This window comes from Pinus tabuliformis, chromosome 6 (genome assembly GCF_031772625.1).
Source record: "Pinus tabuliformis cultivar Carrire ecotype Pingquan chromosome 6, CPIR1, whole genome shotgun sequence".
NCBI classification, from domain to species: Eukaryota; Viridiplantae; Streptophyta; class Pinopsida; order Pinales; family Pinaceae; genus Pinus; species Pinus tabuliformis.
In genome coordinates, this window is record NC_142292.1 from 1,304,021,126 (window position 1) to 1,304,029,224 (window position 8,099).

The following is an 8,099-nucleotide window of genomic DNA, read 5'->3' on the forward strand; positions in this document are numbered from 1 at the left end:
CGCGCACATTAAACCCCGCTGTATCGTGCCTCCCGTCAGTGATCCGATCACACCTCCATCATCCAACGGCCATTAACGATATCGTGTGCCACTTTGTGACTGCGGGTTAGCGCGCGATCGCAAAGTGGTTTCCGCACATTACCCCGCCACGCGCCGCAAAGTGTTATCGGGAAATCTAGTGTCTATGCAGAGCTACTAGTCCCACTAAGACTAGTAGTTATCTTAGAAACAAACAAACTAAAACTACTTTCATTTTCCTTTATGAGAAATAGATAGGAGGGGAACAAAGGAGACCAACCTCTGTCTTGCGCTTGGTTCCTTGCTTGATTCCTCTCCCTTCTGATAGATCTCTGTCACTCGCTTCCTCGTCTACCCAGCTTCAAAGAGCACCTGTGGAATCAAAGCAGCATAACACTATCCAAGAACAGAGATCTACTATCACAAACAATATAGGACCAGATATATATTGACCACACAAATGCATATATCATCAATCATACAAGAATGTGGAGGAAAACTTGAATAGCTTTATTAATATCAAGAATAGCAAAGAGGATTACAACCAATTGTTCTGACCCAGTGTCATCCTCTCAGCAAGAAAGCCCTTCTTCACCTCATGAAAAGCTTAGATCACCCAACATTATGATTTTACACCAAAAAACCAGCAGCACTTCCTTACAAGATACAAAATTCCAGCCTCTTGGATCTCTGGGATGAGGGATCCATATATAGATGATTGTAGGGAGGTGAGTTAGCTTCTGAGATTTGATTAGTGTCCTCTCTCTGATAGTTCTTGATTCCACTTGGAGATTGATGATCTCTTACTCATCCCTGGGCGAATGCAGAGAGGCAAGTGTCACAGGAGAAGTTTCTGGAAGATTCCATGATCATCCACCTCGCAAATTGACTCTGCCATTTGTCCACTCTCGCCCATCGCACCCCATAGAAGGGATTTTTAGTAGGCATCGCACCTCCCATGTGCATTTAGGTGGGATGCAGTGCACTTTGATCTTGGAGCAGGCGAGATGGTCCAGTTTTGAGCAGTTCTGAGTAGTTTTTTATGGAGAACTTCTGGGAGATGATGTAATCAGCTGACCTTGTTCTTTTGGGTGTTGGAACAACACTTTTAGGGACCTAGGAGCCCTTGGTTTATGGACATATATGATTGGGGTTGAAGTGCCCAAAAATGTCTATAACAGTTGCCCCCTAAAGCATGAGGTCGTTAATCTTTTGATGTCGGGTGAAATGCTTTATCATGAGGATCCGAAGTTTTTTCGAGCTGGAAGGTGACCTGTAATAAGATACAATACAATACATTATCTTCATAGTATTTTCATGATCTAGCTGAGGCGGGCATTCCCATGCTCAGCTTTATAAATTCATTTTCATGTACATAAGATAGACAATCGTCTGTGTGCAGACTGACGATTCTGGTAGAGCCATCATCCCTTAGATTGGATGATTATCTGTGCAGCAATGATGTACATTTGATGTATTTATTTTCCTGAATATATATCGCAGCCCGGATGGATGAAACTAGATCCGGGGTCTTCAATTTCGTTTGATCTTCACTCAAAGTACAGGTCGATCCATGTGAGAGATGTTCTGGAGTCGAACATGGAAAGACATCGCCTGATTACCAGCCAGTGATGTAAGTTGTTAACAGGCACGAGAGGAATCACCGATAATGATGATGACCCTCAAGGTACTACAGTACAATTCACGTGGTGTGAATAAGGGACTTGGCGTCGAACACCACGAAAAATCTTTCGGTCGAAGGCCATTGATGTAAAACTATCGCCGGAAGTGAGAAACTTGCCATTGAGGCATGCAAGCTTCAAAGTACTGAAAGGGTTGTCCCTAAGTCGACTTCTTGGATAATGAGCTGATGTTGACAAGAAGTGACCCACCGTAGGAGGGCCTTAATGAATCCCACATCTACGGCATGGAACGGAGTAAATGATTTTGGAGGTGAAAACGGTCTGATGATACAGGGTTCAGGGTGGCGGTCATGAAAGAATGGAGCGTGAATGTATTGCAGTGGATGAGACACAGATGAATTCTCTGAGCGAGTTCTCGTGAACATACTGGCGACACTGACATGATGGATTGGTAGCGTTAACCCCAAATATGGATAGTGTGATGGACCAATGGTGATATGACTAGTGAACGGAACAACCCAACCCGACTCGGATGCGGAGTGAAAGTGTCATGTTCAAGAGCGACTTGCTACCAATAAAGTTTCTTCAAGTTTTCTTCCCAATTTTTCCCCAGTCATTGCTGACCAGTACCTCTTTATTTTTGTCAAGCTTGAGGAGGATAACATATGCTTGTTCTATAATTTGCCCTTCGGGCAAACCCATCGCTATGTTTTAACGAGCCTAGCGATAGTGAAACTCGTTCTTGTCTGTATGGACAAGTTTGTCGCTATTCGGTTTTAACGAGTTTAACGACAAAGATAACTCGGTCCATTTCAATTTTAGAGAGTCTGAAAGGGACGTAAAGAAAACTCCAATAATCCTTTTTCGTCTGATAATCCCTTAAGTCCGAAAAAGTATAAAATAATACAAAAGGGATGAATTTTCGGTAATTTTAACGAGCCGAAGAAAACAAGCGCTCAATATTTTTGTGTAATAATCCCTCAGGTCCAAAAAGATTAAAATCTAGAGGAGGGATAACACTTCCGGTCACTTTAACGAGCTGGAGAGGCTAATTGCTCGACAATCTTTTCATATTTTACGAGTCAGATGAAAAGAGCTTAAAGGAGACTCGTTTTTCGAGGAACGAGTAATAAATTCGGGCAGCAACTGATTCCAGGTAAGGTTTGGAATTTTCCAATCACGGTAGTGTCACAAGGATGGCTAACAGGATCACTCTTCGCAGCTGTTTCTCAAAAAGGGTAAACAATCAAATGGAGGTGAATGATCGGCCAATACAGAGTGGAGGTGATGATGAGAACACGACCAAGGCTTCAAAGGCTGATGATAATGCATTCACGATGGTTATTTACCAGAAATTGGTTCATTTTTTAATGAATGAGATTAAACTCTAGGGGAAACATTTGCTCATTGCTTATGTTTAATTTTTAACGAGCTTGAACTCCACATAAAAACTTCTCGATATAATGGTCATTGATTACCTTGATTTTACCATTGACAACTTTGTTCCTTCAAAGGTTGTACTGCCTACTCAATTGCTTCATCAAACTAGTTAGAAACGAATAATATATGCTTGAAAAATGAGTCAAAACACTAATATTTTACTTGAATTACGTGAAAAGTAATTTAAAAGTGGTTTTTACCTCTCATTTTACCATTTCATTTGAACTTTGGTTTGTTGGAGCTTTGGAGGTGCTTCCCCCCTTGATTTTCACTAGCTGATTCCAGGAGATTCTATGGACGATTCTTAGCACCGTCTGGACTAGGTAAGAGCTAAACCTAAGCTCTTCAATTTCATTCTTTCCTTTTTGAATTCTGAGCATGTTTCCTTGTTTTTCAGAGCCCCTAGGGTTTGAAGAATTCACCCTAGCTCCATCGCACCTTTCCTATATCAAAAAGTGCGATGCATGCTGGCTTGGCCACTGGCCATTCAGCATGCATCCCACCCAGTACACTGTTGGGGGTGCAATGGGTGCAAGGAGGGAAACTTGTGCACAGTTTTTCATGGAATTTTTTGCCTGTTTTTCACCAAATCAGGATCCTGACTCTTCTCTTGTTTGTTTTCAGAGATTCATTGGAGCAAAATGCCTGTTACATGGCGAGAATGTGAGCATGAAGAAGAGGACATGCTTGCTTTACATGATCTAGTTACGGTAAATGCACTGTGGAACTGTGGCCTGTTCAAGTTTTTCTGCATCTCTAGCATGAGGAAACAAATCAACTTGTTGCAATATTTTCTCTATGCATGGGATCCTACCGACCAGGTGTTCCAGATTAGGGGCAAATCCATCCCCTTGACTGTCGTGGACATCTATTTTTTGACCGGTTTATCGAGGCGTGGTGCCCCTATCTCATTATCAGGTTCGGCCCATGGGGGTGAATCCGTGAGAGATTACATTCGCCGGTATTGCAGAGAGGGATCTCAGCCGAGTAAGGACGGAAAGATCAATATCCGAGATGTCACTGACAGGCCCTTGAGGACCATTCTGTTCACTTTTGCTAGACTGGCTGGTAGTGCGGCTCTTCATGTGGCCAACAGGTCTTATATGCAGTATGCCTTGGAATGCCTTGAACCAAAGGTGTTCAACTGGTGTGATGCAGTACTCTCTGTGATGAAAGAACAACTGACCAAGGTAAAGAGCGAGAGATTGAAGAACTTTGGTTATGGTTCTATTTTGACTGCTTTTGCCTTGAACACATATTTCATTAAAATTGGAAAAACATTATTACAAGCACTTCACCAGAATTGAGTTTTTTGGTTATTTTGAAATTCTAGATCCACTATTTAATTCCAAATTTAACAAAATATGTGTTCTTGGAAAAGATCCCACTGATGCAGCCACAGTATATTCCACTTGGTTTACCTCCACCGACTGAGCCACGAATGCAGAGATGGGTTGACTTCATGGCTCGACATGCGGGTCAGTCCCAGATTTCTTTCTCTGATACCTTCTTTGAGTGGTTCAACCGTCAGCAGATGGTTTTTTCCGAGTGTCCATATGCTGGTATGGATTTCCGGGGTGATCTGGATTTGGTGCTGCTGGTTGGTGAGCAGTGGGGTGCCATAGGTAAATTCTTTGACCATATCCCTGTTTATTATTTTTCATAATGTTCTCATATTTTCTTTACTCAAGACTAATCAAAACTCATGTGCTCATGCAGACATTGGACCAATCTGACCAGCAGTACATCCGAGAGGCTATGGAGAGGGCTATCCTTCACGACCTTGACGTGGCCGAGACTCTTTTAGCATTGCAGGATCAGGTCGAGGGTCTCACTCTTGGTATTCTAGATGTGAGGACCGACGAGCTACCTCTTAGGCTGCAGCGACATACTACTAGCGTGCCAAGTCGATGGACTTGGCTTTTGCGCATGATTGCATAGGCAGTGACTTGTTATCATCAGCACCATTAGACTAGGGTGCCCCCTAGCATTTTGAGTTTTGGGTCATCTGACCAATTTTGTCTTGGTTACAGAACATTATGTGTAAACCACAAATAGTTATATATATATATATATATATATATATATATATATAGATATAGATATTTGATTTTCATATTTTTATTTTGGTTAAGTTACATGATCCTGATGCAAATATTGATGAAATGCTTCTTTTATAAATGTTGCAAATGTCTATCTAACACATAATTTTCCAATGAGTCCGTTAATGTGTTTAAGTTTCTGGAAATATGCTGATATTGAATAGAATCAAACTGTCTTTCCAAAATCGTGACCCTTAGGAACATGCGATAGATAGCTAGATTTCGAACGGAGTAGATACCAGTGAGTTGTAGTATGACGAGTTGTGAGTCTGGCCTGACGACAAGTCGGCGTACGCCATGTTTGATGGCGTCAAAGAGGAGTTCTATCAACGTGCTATATTCAGCGATGTTATTTGTTGACCGACCAATACATACCCCTCTGAAACTTATTAACTCGTCACTTGGATCAAAAATGGCCCAGGCCGCAGAAGATAGGTTCCGCAAACTATGACCCGCTCCGTCGGCATATCCAACAAATGATTCCAATAGGTTCGACATCTACAACAGTTGTAAAAAAATGGATTACCTGACCAAAACAATTACCCTTAGCGAAAACAAAAATTTAACAAAAGCATAGGGGTTACTACACTGAATCATGCGTACTAATGCTTAAGATACAACCCGTTACGGGGTTGCGCCAGTGGAATCCCATCATAATCCACTAACTCATAGGCTCCTTTTGTTAATACACGTTTAACAATATAGGGGCCCATCCATAAGGATTTGAATTTACCTACTCCCAATTTATCAAATTCCTGGTCGTAAAGTAAGACCAAGTCACCTTCTGAGAAGACACGGGGTTTGACATTCTTGTCGAACTGCGCCTTGACTCGTTTCTTATGGGCTTCGTTAGCCAAAGCGACATCACGACAGGTTTCATCCAATTGGATTAGTTCCAAGAAATGAGCCTCCTCTTCTGAAGTTCCGGGGAGAAGGTCGACTGCGAGTTTGAGGGACGAGATTTCACACTGAACTGGTAAGATTGCTTCTAGGCCATACACCAGTTGAAAGGGTGTAAACCCAGTTGCATTCCTTACCGATGTTCGGTATGCCCACAAGGCTGAGTACAGGATCAGGTGCCAACTCCTTTTGTGGACTCCAATCATCCTTTGCAACATCCGCTTCAGGACCTTGTTGATTGCTTCAACTTGTCCATTGTCTTGCGGGTAATATGGAGTAGAGCTGTCGTGGGACAACCCCAATTTGGCAGCCAATTCAACCATCATGTGATTGCAAAAATGCGATCCATGATCTATGACTATGGCCTGTGGAACGCCGAATCTGGTGACTACATGATTGAAAAAGAAAAGGGCAGCCGTTTCGCCGGTGTTGTTTAATGTAGGCATCGCCTCAGCCCATTTGGTAAAATAGTCTACCGCGACTATGATATACCCATGCCCCCGGGTCGAGGTGGGGTTACATGTCATGAAATCTATGCCCCATTTGGCGAATGGCCCAATAGCAACTACTGGTTGCAGCGGTGTGGGTGGTCTTCTAGTTTTGCTATTGAAAATTTGACACGCATGGCAACTTCTGACTGCGGTTATGCAATCTTTGAACATTGTTGGCCAGAAGTATCTTGCTCGTAAAAAAAAATTGTGTCGTAGAGTAACCAGATTGATGTCCCCCACAGGCGCCTGAATGGTAATCATTCAGGACTTTTTTGGCCTCCTCATGGGTGAGGCACCTCCTCAGAACTGTATCGACACCACGACGGTAAAGCGTATCACCGACGATCATGTAGTCTTTCAATTGGTATCGAATACGTCTTTGTTCCGAGCGAGAGGTATTAGACCTACATTTTTGGGTTTGGAGATAGATGATTATATCTCCATACCACGGATTGCTTGAAGATATCAGAAACAAAGATTCATCCACGATGGTTTCCTCGGATGTTTCATCATTGGACGACGATGGGAGATCGCATAGTAATTCCGCGAAAACCAGGGATTTCTTCGATTTGGATTTTACAAATTCCAGGTCAAAATCTTGAAGAATTGCTATCCATTTTGAATATTTTCCCCCCAGCAACTGTCGCGACAATATATAAGTCATGGGGTTGCAATCTGACAAAATGGTAGTTTTTCGAAAGAGGACATAGTGTCGAAATCTCTGTATCACTTGAACAGCTACGAGAGCCAGCTTTTCAATGTAGGAATACTTGCTTTCTGTATCATTTAGTTTTCTACTCAAATAATATATAGGATGTTCAATTCCATTGTCTTCTTGAACTAAAACCATTGCGATGGTTGTATCCACTGTAGCCAGATACAGGTTAAAGTCTTTTTGATAATCAAGAGCGTACATTAATGATGCTTTTAGTAGGGATTCCTTTAAAGCATCAAAGGAAGCTTGCGCGACCTGATCCCAGATGAAGGGTACTCCTTTTTTCAATAGACGTGTATAACCTTTAGCAAGTTCGGCGTAATTTGGGATGAACCTCCTCAGAAATCTGAAGCAAATTTGAAGGTGGAGGCAAATTTATGATTGCCTGAACCTTACATGGGTCGAGACGAATCCCGTCCTTTGAGACTACAAAGCCAAGCAAACGACCAGAACTGACACAGAACACACATTTGTGTGGATTGAGTCGTATCTTGTAGTGTCGGCAACGTAGAAATATCGCTCTCAAATGTTGCGGCTGATTGGTCCGCTTTCGTGAATGAGCCGGAAGATCGTCGAGATATGGTTTAATGATGTTTTTGATGTCATGGAAGGCATAATTCATTGCCCTCTGAAATGTTGCCCTGTGTTCTTTAAACCAAAGGGTAACTTGCGATATGAAAATATGCCCCACGGACAAATAAATGTAGTCTTTGACTGGTCCTGTGGGCGGATATTTATTTGATTATACCCGGAGAATCCATCCATAAATGAAAAGATTTCACATTCGGCA